Raw genomic sequence first — 14155 nt, 5'->3', positions numbered from 1 at the left:
CCCATAGATCTGAAAAGAACAATGTAGAGGAGGAATTTATTTTGACTCATTGGTTTTCAGAAGTTCAGTCCAAGATTGGGCAACTCTGACTCCGGGTAAGGTGAGAGAGATTGTTATGGCTGGAAGGCAGAGTTGAGAAAGTAGCTTAGCATTACAGCCAGGAAGTAGAGAAAGAGCTTTACTCACCAGGGACAAACTACAAACCACAAAGAAATACCCCCAGTAGCCTATTTCCTCCAGCCATACCCCATCTCACCCAGCTGATCCATATCAGTGGATTAACCCACCAATTAGGTTACTTCTCTCATGATCTAATCGTGTCACCTCTAAAAATTCTTGCATTGTCTCAGGCATGAGCTTCGGGGGGACACCTAATATCCAACTATAACATCCTCAAAATCCTAATACTAGTGAAATTTGAACAGGATGAAACAGGCAAATCAAAGAAACTGAATTCGTAATTAAAAGGCTCCCCAAACATAAATCTCTAGACACAGATGGTTAATGGATTCCTGAATAACTCTACTATACATCTGAAGAATTATCAAAAAATTTCAACCATCTCTTCCAGAAAACAGATTGGGAAGATGTATTACCTAAATTATTTTAAGACCAGCATTACCCAGATATAAAATAAACAAAGGCAGCCACTCTCAACAAATAAACTACAAAATAGCTCTCATAAATCTAGATGCAAAACACTCAAAGTATTAGCAGACAAAATCCAAAAATATTCAAAAATAATTATGCATATACAATGATCAAGTGAAATTTATTGCACATTTTCAAGTCTGGTTGAACATTTGAAAATCAAACCATGTAATCTATATCAAAAAATTAAATTTGCATTATGTTAAATTAACAAACAAATACATTTAACACATATAGTTTCAACATATATTTTGATAAAAACTTTTAGAACAATAGGAACATATAGGGAAATTCCTCAGTTCATTAAAGAGCATCTATAAAACTAAAATTAACTTTATATTTAATGATTCAGGACTAATCCATTACCCCCTAACATTAGAGAAAGAACAAGGATATTCACTATTACCACTCTTGTTCAATATAGTCTGCTTGTTGTAGCTAGTTACATAAAGAAAAAATAAAGAATACTAACTGGAAAAGGAGAAAAGAATTGTGCCTTATCTTAAAATGACATGATTATTATGTAAAAAGTATTAAGTGTCTACAAAAAAAATAGCAACAACTTCAAGAATGAGTTCATTAAGATCATATGATACAAGGTCAATACAGGAAAATCAAACTGGTTTGTATTGTTAAGCCACTATTAAAAACTCCTAAATAAAACTCTAGGTCTTTTTGAAGGAAAAGACAAAGGATTTATTCTGGCTGGGGTCAAGGGTACAGAGAGAAAGCAGCTCTGCAAACCTCAACCATGATTGGGGGTGTGAATCAGCTTATAAGGACTAAACTCACAAAGAAGAGAGGGCAAGACAGGTAACTATATTATCACAAAATACATTTCATAAAGTGGAAAAAGTTCATGTTCTCAGAAAACACACTTTTAGTACATTCTTATAAAAACAAGGCTACATTAGGGCCATAGTTCAAGAGTTTTGTGTTCAGGGTGCAAGTGGGTGAGGGTAGAGGTGTTAGCTTCTGTTTGAGTGGGATTATGTGAAAGGGAGACCAATTTCACAGAGGGTGAGGTGTCTGAACAAAATGGTGTAAATCTGGCCTATTTTTCAAATCATCCCATAAAAGTATATACTAATAAACTAAATATGTGTTTATGCAAACATGTATGTATGTATAGTGTGTGTGTGTGTGTGTGTGTGTGTGATGTATTTGAAGAAATTGGAATTGTCTCCTGTTAAGCGGGTTGAAAGTCCGAAATTTACATTGGTCATGTAATTATATATGAGGATAGGAAAGATATGTCCAATTCATATGACCAATGTAAATCTACATCATGTACAACCACAATAATGGGATCCTAATTGGAACAAGTTATACTTATTTATGTATGCATAATATTTCAAAATATACTCCATTGTCATGTTAAAAATAATTTATATATATATACACACACACACATATAGATAGATAGATAGATAGATAGATAGTCCAAAATTTGCAGACCATGCCAACAGACTAGTAACTCTCAAATGCTAATGTTACAGTCTTGAAACAGAAGGTTTTTCTCCTTAGGATAATGTCAATATTGTTATTAAGGTCTTTCAACTGATTGGATGAGGCTCACCATTGATAATAATCTCCTTTACTAAAAATCAACTGATTGTAGATGTTAGACACATCTACAAAATGCCTTCATGGACATTAACATTAGATTAATTGGGCATTTGATTAACTGAGTCAAGTTAACACAAACTAATCATTAGAGTATGCCCTTATCAACTTGATATTCCAACTGTAAATATCTCTGTAAACCATTCTTAATTTCCAAATAAAGGTCATAATAATGTCATATGTGAATTGTAGGGCATGCAACATGTAGGGCATGTTGCATCAGAAAAGAGGAAAACTCAACTTGCTACGCGATTCCCGGTCTTGGGGCCACTTTTGGCTAAGATAGCGCCTAGTAATCAGCCAGGAGGCAGTGCTGTGGATGGTGATGAAAAATCAGATGACCTCTAGGATAGGCTCAGAATCCTTCCGCCCTGGTGGACAGCTCTTGTCTCCCATTACGGCCTGTAGGATGGGTGTAACCCTACAGTGAATGGAGAGTTGTTAGATGCTGTTCATTTTTAGAACCAATGGTATGTATATAGAGACATGTTATACACACACACACACACATACTTTATATACATTATATATATATATATATTTTATATATATATATATATAATATATATATACCATACATATATACCACATATATATATATATACCACATGTATCATATATATATAGTGTGTATATATATATACACACACACACACACACACACCATATCTATATGGTATCTCCATATGCATACCATTGGTTCCATTCCTATGAAAAAACTGAATAATACACACAAAACTGAACATCATCTAACAACTCTTCCACCCATGTATGACATTATTATGGTCTTTTTTTGAAAATTAAGAATGGTGTATATATATATATATATATGTATATATATATATATATACACACACACACACACACATACACACACATTATATGTATTAATAAATATATATATAATGGAAATTAGCTCATGTTGTTATAAAGGCCAAGAAGTTCCATGGTTTACCATCTACAAGTTGAAGAACCAGAAAACCAGTGGTGTAATTTAGTCCAGTTCCAAAGGCATGAAAATCAGAGAGGCAGATGGTATAAGTTCTAGTCTGAACTAATACTTCCCTTTGCATGATGGAAGCAATTTATAAATTCTACCTGACTCAGTGTGGCTGTCTGCTCCTGGCAGATTGGGCACTCAGCATTGTCTATAACTAGGCTGATATTGGTGAATGTTAAGTCCATGAGGGATGCATAACATCCATCCCCACCAACATGGCCACTTAATTCATGGGCTTATTGACTGACGATAGGAAAAGGTGACTGGGGAGTGATTCAGAGAATAAATCATTCTATCCATTTTATTATTAAACTCCTTCACTATGGAGATCACTTTGTCATGAGCATTTATATGAGACAAAACATTTTTACCATTGTTACTCATTCAGAGGGGTCAATCCCCCATATCCCTTTGCCAGTCTTCCTTTTGCCAGCTTCCTAATTATATTTCTTCCAAATCCTTGATCACCAGGGCAAGCAATTGGCCATTACTCCTTCTGAACAAAATGAACCAGGTCCGCTATTCAACATTCTGCATGCCAGGTGGATATTCCTTCACCATTGTCTTTCAGGGAGGTTCTAGAAAGGGGTTGTAATCAGCTTCCCATTTCCAAATGGTGTCTATATATCATGTAGAGACCTATCAACCAGGGCCATGTTTTTTTCCTTCTTAGTTAATTCCTGAATGAGGCCATATGTATTGGCTGAAAAAAGGAAGGGAATGTAGAAGTAGCAGGAACCAGAGGCATATGGGCCAATTCATTTTGTAACTTTCTTCTTCCTTCAAAGCCTGCTGCAACCCTATTTCATGAATGCACCTTGCCTTTGAAGTTGAAGTGCTCCTGTTCAACTAGTTCATGATAGATCACTCAGGTTACATGGTAACTTAATGGTCAGTGAGTAATTGCTCTATCTCTACTAAAGTCCAATAAATTAAAAAAAAAAACACTTTGACTCAAGAGGAGATTAATCATCCATAAAGCATAGCAGGGATTTGTCATAAATTCTCAAAGATATGCACTGTTATATATCTATAAGGGACTGCTAAAATGTCCAAACAGCACCACTCTTTGCTACTGACACTTCAAGCCCCATTGAATCTTCTGGATCATCACATAATCTAAATGGCAGAGTAGTTTACACAACAGCATGGATGTGTTTCAGAGTCTTTTCTCATTTTGGAACCCATTCAAAACTAACACCTTCTTGCATTAGTAGGTAAATGGGCCAGAGTGACACGTGAGGAAGAAGGATATAATTTCCATATTCCAAATCTGGACCATTAGGTATGTTGTGTATTTTACCAATTTTTGATCATAGAAAGGCAGGATGCAAAAATTTAATCCTTTAACTTACAAGGGATATCTTGCTTGCCCTACCCAAGTAGATCCCAGTATTTTCACTGAGGTACAAGACCCCTAAATTTTTATCAATTGCATTTCCCCTTACCTGCTGTGCACATATCTTACCAATTAATCCAGAGCGATTGTCACTTCTTGCCAAGTACAGTCAACATAATGCCATACATGTAGTAGACCAACCTGATGTCTTCAGGAATGGAAAAACAATCAAGTTCCCTGAAGATTAAATTATGAAGCGGGGCTGTAAAATTGATATTCCCTTGAGGAAGGACAATGGAGTTGTTCCGCTGGTCTTGGCAGCTGAAAGCACTGCTTCTGGTGGTCTTTATTAATAGTTACTGTGAAAACAACATTTGCCATGTTCATAACTGCATACCAGGTACCAGGGGATATGTTAATTTGCTCAAGCAATGAAAACACATCTGGGACAATAGCTGCAATTTGAATCTATACCTAAGTTTACAGTTTTCCACTGTCATCTTTCAAGTTCCATCTGCTTTCTGGACAGGCCAAATAGATAAATTGAATGGGTATAAAACAGAAATCCTTCCAAATTTTAAGTCCTTTTTGTTGGTATTAACTTCTCCAATCCCTCCAGGAACTCAGTACTACTTCCAATTTATTATTTTTGTATAGAGGTTGTTCCAGTGGCTTGATCATGACTTTCCTAACATAATAGCCCTCACTCCACAAAACAAGAAAACAATGTGAGTATTCTGTAAATTGCAGAGTATTTCTATGTCCATTATGCATACCATAACTGCAGTAGTAATCAAAGGAAATAGATTCAGGATCCACTGGACCCACTGTGGGACAGACATATGCTAATAGTCCATTGTTCACTCATCTTCATAAACATCTTCAGTGGTTGTGGATCACACTCAGGTTTTGATCTCCTGGAACTTGTAGAGTCAGTTCAGAACTTGAGCCCATTAATTCCCACAATGACTCACAATTTCCTTTTAACAATGCAAAATCTTCCTAGCAAAAGTTAGTAGGTTCCTTTGATTAACTCTTGGAGGAATATTACAACTACAAATTTTTGGCAGTGAAGTAGGAACCTTCCTTAAAACAAACCCAGTTTTCCCTATTCAAGTGATTCTAATTCTATACACTGAATCCAATCTTGGAATTTATTAAGAATTTGTTTTGCTCTTCCAAGTTAGACCTTCCATTCACTTGACCTAGAATTCATTTGCTTATAAAAAATCAAGTAAAGTCAAACATGGTGGCACCTGACTATTATTTCAGCAATTCACAAGGCTGAGGCAGGAGGATCACAAGTTCTAGGCTAGCCTGGACAACATAATGAGACACTATCTCAAAACTTAAAATAAAGTAATAACAAAAAGACCTGGGGATATAGCTCAGTAGTAGAGTGCCCTCTTGGTTCAATACCCATTATTACAAATAAAAAAAATCAAGTTAAAATTTAGCTGACTATCAATCTACTTTTCTTCTAGGGAGACCACCATGATCCAATGGTCAATGACTTAGGTCTCTCTCTTTTTTTTTTTTTTTTTTTTTTTTTTACTGTTTGTATTTTATTTATTTAGCTTTTTTCCTCCAAAGTCGAAGGTTTATTTTTTTATGTAGTCATGTATATATTTTTATCTGATTTATAGATTTTGCATTATATTCTAAGAGACTTTTCCCAAAATAGATTATTTTAAAAAATCTTACCATATGTTTGTCTTTGTCTATGATTTCATATTTAATGCATTTAGAATTTATTTTGGTGGAAGCTGTAAGTCAAAAATCAGTGTTAATGATATTTCCCATATCACCACCCACTTGCCTCAATATCACTTATTGAATAACATATCTTCTCATTAGTGCCTTGAGAATTAGCATTATATATTGAGTTCCCTTGTGAATTTAGATCTATTTTTGGACATTCTACTTTATTCCATTGATTAGTTTGTTCAAACACTAGTACCACTGTTTTTTTTTTTGTTGTTGTTGTTTTGTTTTGTTTTGTTTTGTTTTTTGTTTTGCAGTACTCAGGATTGAACCCAGGGGCATTCTACAGCTTAGCTACATCCCAGGCCTTTTTATTTTTTGTTTTGAGACTGGGTCTCACTAAGTTGCTTAGAGTCTCAGCTGGCTTGGAACTTGCAGTCTTTCTGTCTCAGCCTCTGAAGTCACTGGGATTACAGGTGTGTGCCACTGTGCCTGGCCCACTTTGCTTTTGAATCCGTACTTTTATTATGAATTTTTAAATGTGGCAGAACTTACTCACTTTTATTACTTTTCTTTTTAGGTCTCTTTGAGTCAGTATATTCTGATTTCTGTGTTGATCTTCTGTTTAAGGTAACCATGCCAACTGGTCTTTGGCCATTAATGACTTCTCTTGCTCCTCCTGTACTTAATTGCATTTAAGAGTGGCAACATTTTCCATTGTAATTTATAATATGCAAAGAAGAAACACAAAACTCTTCAAGGATTCTGGGGTTCTCCTTAAAAATCTGTTTCACACAGTTATGGTAAAACAGGTATTCTGTGGATCATTTAAAGTGGGTAACCAGGTTTTACTTGATAAATCCACTCTAACATTATAATCTCCCTAAAGCTTTTATTCCCTTTGTCTGTAATATGCAAAAGTGATGTGGCATTTTAACTTGGGTCCATGTTTTACCCATCCAATCATATTGTCTTTTCTTAATCCTCAAATTGCAATACTGAATCCAGATTCTGAATATTGATTCTTTATCAATAAATTATTTCTGTTCCAATTTATTTTCTTCTGTTAATTCCCTCACCTATTCCCCAGACTTTTGTCTATATAAAATAGAATGATCTTAACAGTTCTTTTGGTTGGTAGTCCATTTCCCTGTCATTCACATTTTGACCTCACCATTCTGGGCCTGCTAGATCATGAATCTACTTATAGTTCTAGAAGGAAAGAGAAAAAGAGGTAGGTCTTGTCCAGAAACAGCAATGACTTGAAAACTGTTGAAAGCCACAGTCAAGTCAATATGGCGCCTGGCACTTTGCCAAGAGGAGTGGTTTGAGAAGTAAAGCCAGCAAGCCATTAAGATGATAGAGATTCCTTAATGACTGACTGCTGTGTCTAGATTATGTCAATTAAGTTAAGCTGTGTGTAATTATTAAGATGATGAGGATTCCTTAATGACCAATTGATGTATCTGGATGTTAATTGAAACAAGCTGTGTATAATCAGTTAAGTGTGTATATACCTCTGCTGTCCGACAATAAAGCGGCTCCCGCTGTATCAATCTTCACAAGTTCCTTGTCACTGGACCCCCGGTTATTTCACCCAGTCAGACTGCGGCAGAAAGCAACTACCTCAAGGGAGGTTTCAATAGTTTCTTCAGGCAAAGTAGGGTTAAATTCCCCCAAATACCTTTCAGACAGGGATGCCGGGTTATTTTCAAAGATGACTCACCAGAATTGAGAACTTTGATGTCCTCTGCTAAGGATGGCCTGCCCATGACTCTATACCAATTTTAAGAATCTCAGTTTTTCCCCAGGCAATGCCCTCATGATTAAAGATAAGCCCCTATGAAGTTTAAAGTTCAATTTGTGTTGTAAAAGCAGTGTGAGAGTCTGTGTTTAGCTATTGAAATCTCAGCCTGATGGCTGCAGGAGATAAAGGTTGCTTTCTGGGCAGACATAGTAGATATCAGGTCACAGATACAAAGTTTTATCTGGAACTTTCATGTGCCAAGTTTGTCATTTTTGTTTCATACTTTCTTCAGCAGGTAGGAGCAGCCAGTGAATCTCATCATACTCATAAGACTGATAAAAATGCTCTAAGTTGTCCAACACAAGATTTATCATAAACTTATCCTTTAAATATAATTGGTTAGGCAGTTCAAAAATATTTTGCACATTTCTAATCCCATATTATACTCAGGTGTCCTCCTTACCACTAGAAATAGTCATTAGTGCCTTGAAATATAGTTGTATTAGAGACTCAATCCAAAACAGAATGAATTCACAGAAAACTCATCTTTAAGACTGAATTCCTCTAGAACCATTCTTATTATCAAAATCTGAACATCAGTGTTTTCCAGATAAAAACAACCTTTAAGACATGGGTATATTTATTTTAAGGAATCGACTCCTTGATTGTAAAACCTGGCAATTCTCAAATCGGTCAGCTGAACTGGCAGGCTAGGGATCCTCAAGCAGAGGTTAATGCAGCAATCTTCAGGCAGAATTTTATCATAGTTGCCTCTGTTTTACTTTAGCCCTTTTAAATGTCTAGATGAAGCTTAATTATATTATCAAGAATAATCTCTACAGTAAGTTGACTGATGAAAGATACTAACTACATCTAAAAAATACCTCCACAGCTACACCTATATTAGTTTTGATTGAATAATTTTATACTATAGTCTACCCTCATGCACTCATAAAACTAACCATTTCTACACATAACTCAGTAGTTCCTATCCTATGTATGTACTCAACATAATTGGAGTATATATACATATATCAACTTGTCCATAAATGTCCATGGCAGTATGATAGAAAAATAAAGACAAATAAAAAATCACCTGGAAACAATCCCAATATTATCAGTTGATGAGTAGATAAATGTGGCATACATATACAATGGATTATTTGGCCAGAAAAATAGAGTATGGACACATGCAGCAATATAGATGAACTTTGGAAATACAATAAATGAATGAATCCAGACATAAGAGTTTATATACTATATTTAAAATATAAAATAATAAATACTAATATAAAATGTCCTGAAAATAGAGACAACAAGTAGCTTGATGGTTGCCAAGGATTAAGTGGGAAAGAAGAGGGGAGTGAATGCTGAATACAGGGCATTAAATGTTCTTGAAACAGTGATTATTAAAAATTGATGATTGCTAAATTATTTAACTTTGAAATCTATTTTCAGAAACATATATAAAACATAGCGTAAGTGTTCAATAAATGGTTTACCAGGAGAAAATAAGAGAAAAAATTTTAAAATAGATGCATAACTGTTTCAAATAACTTAACATATTTATTTATGCAAAACATTTTTACATAAGTTCTAAATATTTTACTATTGATTAGAATTAACATTTTTTTGCATAACCATGTTAATAATGCATCAACTATACTTTCCAATGAGAAAAGTAGAATGAGTATATGTTAACTTTTTAAAATTTGTATACTAAAACTTAAATACTTGTTAAATATTTTCCCATATTCTCTGTAATTAATATTTGTTTTCCAATTTTTTACATTGTTATTTTTTCAAGGTTATTTTACAAGGTGATTATTTTGGTAGCTCATCTAAAGGTCTAACAAAAGCATTAATTTGCTTTTAATAGAAAGTACTATTTTTATGATCCTATTTAATCAGCTCATTCCCTCCTTATGAAATGATGTAATTAAATTGCAAGTTTCGACAGGCATAAAAAAAGAGCATTTCAAATAGAGAGCAGAGAAACACAAGGACACTAATCATTTTTATTTTACTCAAATATGTTGACTCTGTGAACTGGTTAAAGGAAGTCAGAGAAAATTCTTCCATATACATGCCACTTACTAAATTAGCATTGGTAATGCCAGGTGCTTAGGACATCAAAGATGACTAATACAGAGTCCAGAGGGTGATTTGGGTTTCTACTCTAAAATTAGCCTCAATGTTTTTGAATTTGGCTTTGTGCTTACAAGGTGTGTAATTTTTCACAAATTACTTCACTTTTTGTACCTTTGTTTTCTCTTCTATAAAATTATATAATTTTTGCTTTTAATCAACCTAAAGATCTTTGACCTAGAACAGTACAATATTGTCCATGGAGGATGTGTGTAAGCTAATAACTCTCAGGAGTCAGGCCTTTTCAATTATATGGAAGAAAAGAGATTATGTGTGAAATTCCAACCAAAAGAAATTAATTATTTTGGCAGACATAAAAGAGAAAAAAATATGTGTTCTAAGTTTAATTAACCAATGTAGTTTGAGTATATCAGATTTAGTTTTCTCAGAGTATTTTAGTTCAAAAAACATCTGGACTCAGAAGTCCTTGGATATACTGGGAAGTAGATTATACATTTGAAAAATATATAATTTGTGGTTAATCTAAAAATTCCCTGACAATAAGAGCCTGAAATTGGTAAGAATAAATTCTTTGTATAAAAGTATAAATTTTTTGTGCTTCAGCAAAAACCAGTTGGGAGTGATAAGTCTCCTAACTGACAGCTTCCTCTGCTCCCCAAGCCAAAGAGACATTTGTGTTATACCAAGATTTTTTTTTTGTTTACAGATATATAAGAGTTTTCCAAGGAATGAAAATTTCTGGGCAAATCCCTTAAGCACATTTCAAATCCAAATACCAGTTCTGCTCACCCTTATGTTTTGCATTTCCTAGGAACTCTGGTGGATTCATTCTATAGTCGTTAAATGGGCCATTTCTATGTGGTCACTTCAGAGCCAAGTGTCTAAGAGGCAGGTATAGAAGACGGTCTTTCCTTGTGTGAGTCAAGGAGAGTGAAAAATATAGAAACTGGGGCTGGGGATGTGGCTCAAGCGGTAACGCGTGCGGCCCGGGTTCGATCCCCAGCACCACATACAAACAAAGATGTTGTGTCCGCTGATAACTAAAAAAAAAAAAAAAAAAAAAAAATATTAAAATTCTCTCTCTCTCTCCCTCTCTCTTTAAAAAAATATAGAAACTGTTATGAAAAATGTCACGATATAAAAAGGCATGAGTGCCTTGGAGCAGAGAACAGCATCCATCTCCCTTCATGTAGAGGTGGAGGAATGAAAAGTGTTTTGGGGAGGGAAAATTCATGAATGGGTCTTTTTGTTTGAGGTAAGACCTACTGAGAAGCAGCAACGTGTGCAGTCATAGAGGGGTGATAGGACACTGCACAGGGTATTTGGGGATTCAGGGAAAGAAACAAAAATGGGCTGGAATACTCTGGTTTCTCTTCAGATCGTATAAATCTTTTGCCTTTTACTAAAGATTTCCGTGGAGAGGAATAATTCTGAGTCTTAACCCAATTGTTTGAGACCTTGCATTTGCAGGGCTAATCAAGGTGTGCAAAGATTAAAAAAAAAAAATAGGCTGGAGTTGAAGGCAGAAATGAGGTCTAAAAGTGATCCATGGAGTATGCTAAAGAATTGAGACTTTTGTTTTAACAACATTGAAGATATAACAAAGACTATAAAATAAATATTCAAGTATCATGTATGCCATGTATTTTTCATATTAAAATATGATAAAAAATAGCTACCATTCCGGAGGCTAAGGCAGGAGTATATCGCAAGTTCAAGGCTGTCTCAGCGTTTAGCAAGGACCTACTCAAATTAGGGAGACACTGTCTCAAAATAAAAAATACAAAGGTTGGAGATGTAGTTTAATGGTAAAAACCCCTGGGTTAAATCCCCAGTACCAACAAAACAAAATAAAACAAAATGACCATATATTGAGCATGAATATCATTCCCAGTATGGAAATAGTACCTAGGAAAAAGAAATTGAGCAAGAAGGTTCAAGAAATGCTCATCCAACTTTTCTGGATTAAACAGACAGTACTTTTTGGAACCAGAATTGAAATCTATATCTGATTTCATGTCTTCACTGTGTTACCCACTTCCCAGGCTTAGTAGTTGAATTCTACTGTCTCTTTACTGTGTTATTCTTGAATGTTCAACTGGCAGAGGGCTTTGGCCTGACATAGAACTCAAGGCCATTACCTATCATCACTAAATGACTGAAGGTATATACCCTGTATCATATGTGCATCATACTTCTAAAAAGTGTTTGTACACCTCTGTTATATAACTTCTTCATTTCCCATTAAAGTATATGTTCTTTAATGACAAGAAATATAACTTTCTCTTTATAATAATAAAGATCTAAAATGTTTACCCTGCAATAGGTCATATACACAATATACTAGGCAGATCACATTTGTAAACACTTAATTCTCAATTCAACTCAAAGAATTATTCAAATTTTAAATGGTAGAAGTTAAGGTTTCAGGTAGTTTTGAATTGTCTATGGTCACTAATCACGGAAGTGCTGGTTTCAGGATTTGATTGCAGGCTGTATGTATCTGTATCTCCACTGTGGTATTGTGTGGTTTTTTTTAACTATGCTTGAACAGACGGTAAGCTCTCAAAATTATTTATAAACAAATAAACGTCCATCATACTTTGAAATGAACAACTCCAAAACAAAGTTGCTATATGATTTCTGTAATATCTAAACACCCAAAATGATTTAAAATTAAACTGGTAGAAATAAGCTCAATGCATAAAAAAATATAATAGAGTCTAAGCCTACATTTTGCCAAAAGTCATAGTAAATTAGCCAGGTGTGGTGGTACACACCTACAATCCCAGAGGCTCAGGAGGCTGAGGCAGGAGGATCACAAGTTCAAAGCCAGTCCCAGAAAAAGAAGGCACTAAGCAGATAAAATACAAAAATAGGTTTGGGTATGTGGCTCAATGGTCAAGTGCCCCTGAGTTCAATCCCTAGTACCCCCTCCAAAAAAAAAAAAAAAATTCATAGCAAATTAATGTTCTATTACCTACTTTTTGTTTTATCATCCTAGTTATATGGTATGCTAATACTCATCCTGAAAACGGCAGTCTGGTTATATATAATATTGTTAAGGATTCTTTATGCTACATTTGGTTGTCTATGCATACATGTGCTAGGAATATTTTACAATCTGCTGTAGATTCAAGAGTACTATCTCACAAGCCTTCCTTTCACTACCACTTTCTCTGAAAACCTTTCTCATACCATCAAGTGCTTCCTTTCAGTTGCTAATATGTTCTCCACACGTGTGGGGATTTGCAAACCAGTCTGATCTTAAGTGTTAGGGACCAATAAGTGGGGGTCAGTTATCATCTTGCCTTCCTTTGCAAAACAGAAGGGCCAATGTTTGTAAAACTTCCTTTTATATGATGTCTTCCCAGTTTGCTCACTTACTCTGTCAATATGCTATGAGAATTACTTTTCAGAAGATTTAGTGCACAGAATCCAAGCACAGGACTTAAGGTACAAATTTGTTGCATAGTAAGAACTCTCACAGATTTGTACTGACCAAAAGAGTATCTATCTTTTTCTGTCTCTATAAAGTGAACCAAGCAATTCTGGATTTACCTACCCACAGGAACTATTTGGCTCAATTGATATATATATATACACACACACACACACAAACTGAAAGCTTCTTTAGGAACAAAATTTTAAAAAAACAGAATAGCAAGTACACAATGGTTGGAACATACTTGAAGCAGGCTTGTGTTCCTTTACTAACAAAATAAATGTTTGTATATATTATGTGATGGACACTGGGTTCTTTATAAATTAGATGTAGAATTATATAAAATAAGTAGAATTTTAAGAGAGTGAATGTGATTCTCCCATATTGTCAAATTTTAACTAGTGATTTTTCTTTACTCATAGAGATTTCAAACCAAATATATTTGTTATGTGTCTCACTATTGATTAAAATTTGGCTTAACCTAAATAGGAACACAGAAAACTGAAAGCACTTATTCATTTTTCTTCTAATTGA

At 34.6% G+C, this 14155-nt stretch overlaps 1 non-coding gene across 1 annotated transcript; it reads left to right on the top strand.

Moving 5' to 3' along the window:
* Positions 1-11534: 11534 nt before the first annotated feature.
* LOC113188682 (U5 spliceosomal RNA) lies at positions 11535-11650 on the top strand. The gene has a single exon (XR_003301573.2). It is a non-coding gene; the product is annotated as a U5 spliceosomal RNA (small nuclear RNA).
* Positions 11651-14155: the final 2505 nt, after the last annotated feature.

This window comes from Urocitellus parryii, chromosome 1 (assembly GCF_045843805.1).
Source record: "Urocitellus parryii isolate mUroPar1 chromosome 1, mUroPar1.hap1, whole genome shotgun sequence".
Taxonomy (NCBI): Eukaryota; Metazoa; Chordata; class Mammalia; order Rodentia; family Sciuridae; genus Urocitellus; species Urocitellus parryii.
Note: the sequence above shows the minus strand (reverse complement) of the source record. Positions and strands in the feature narration are given on the sequence as shown.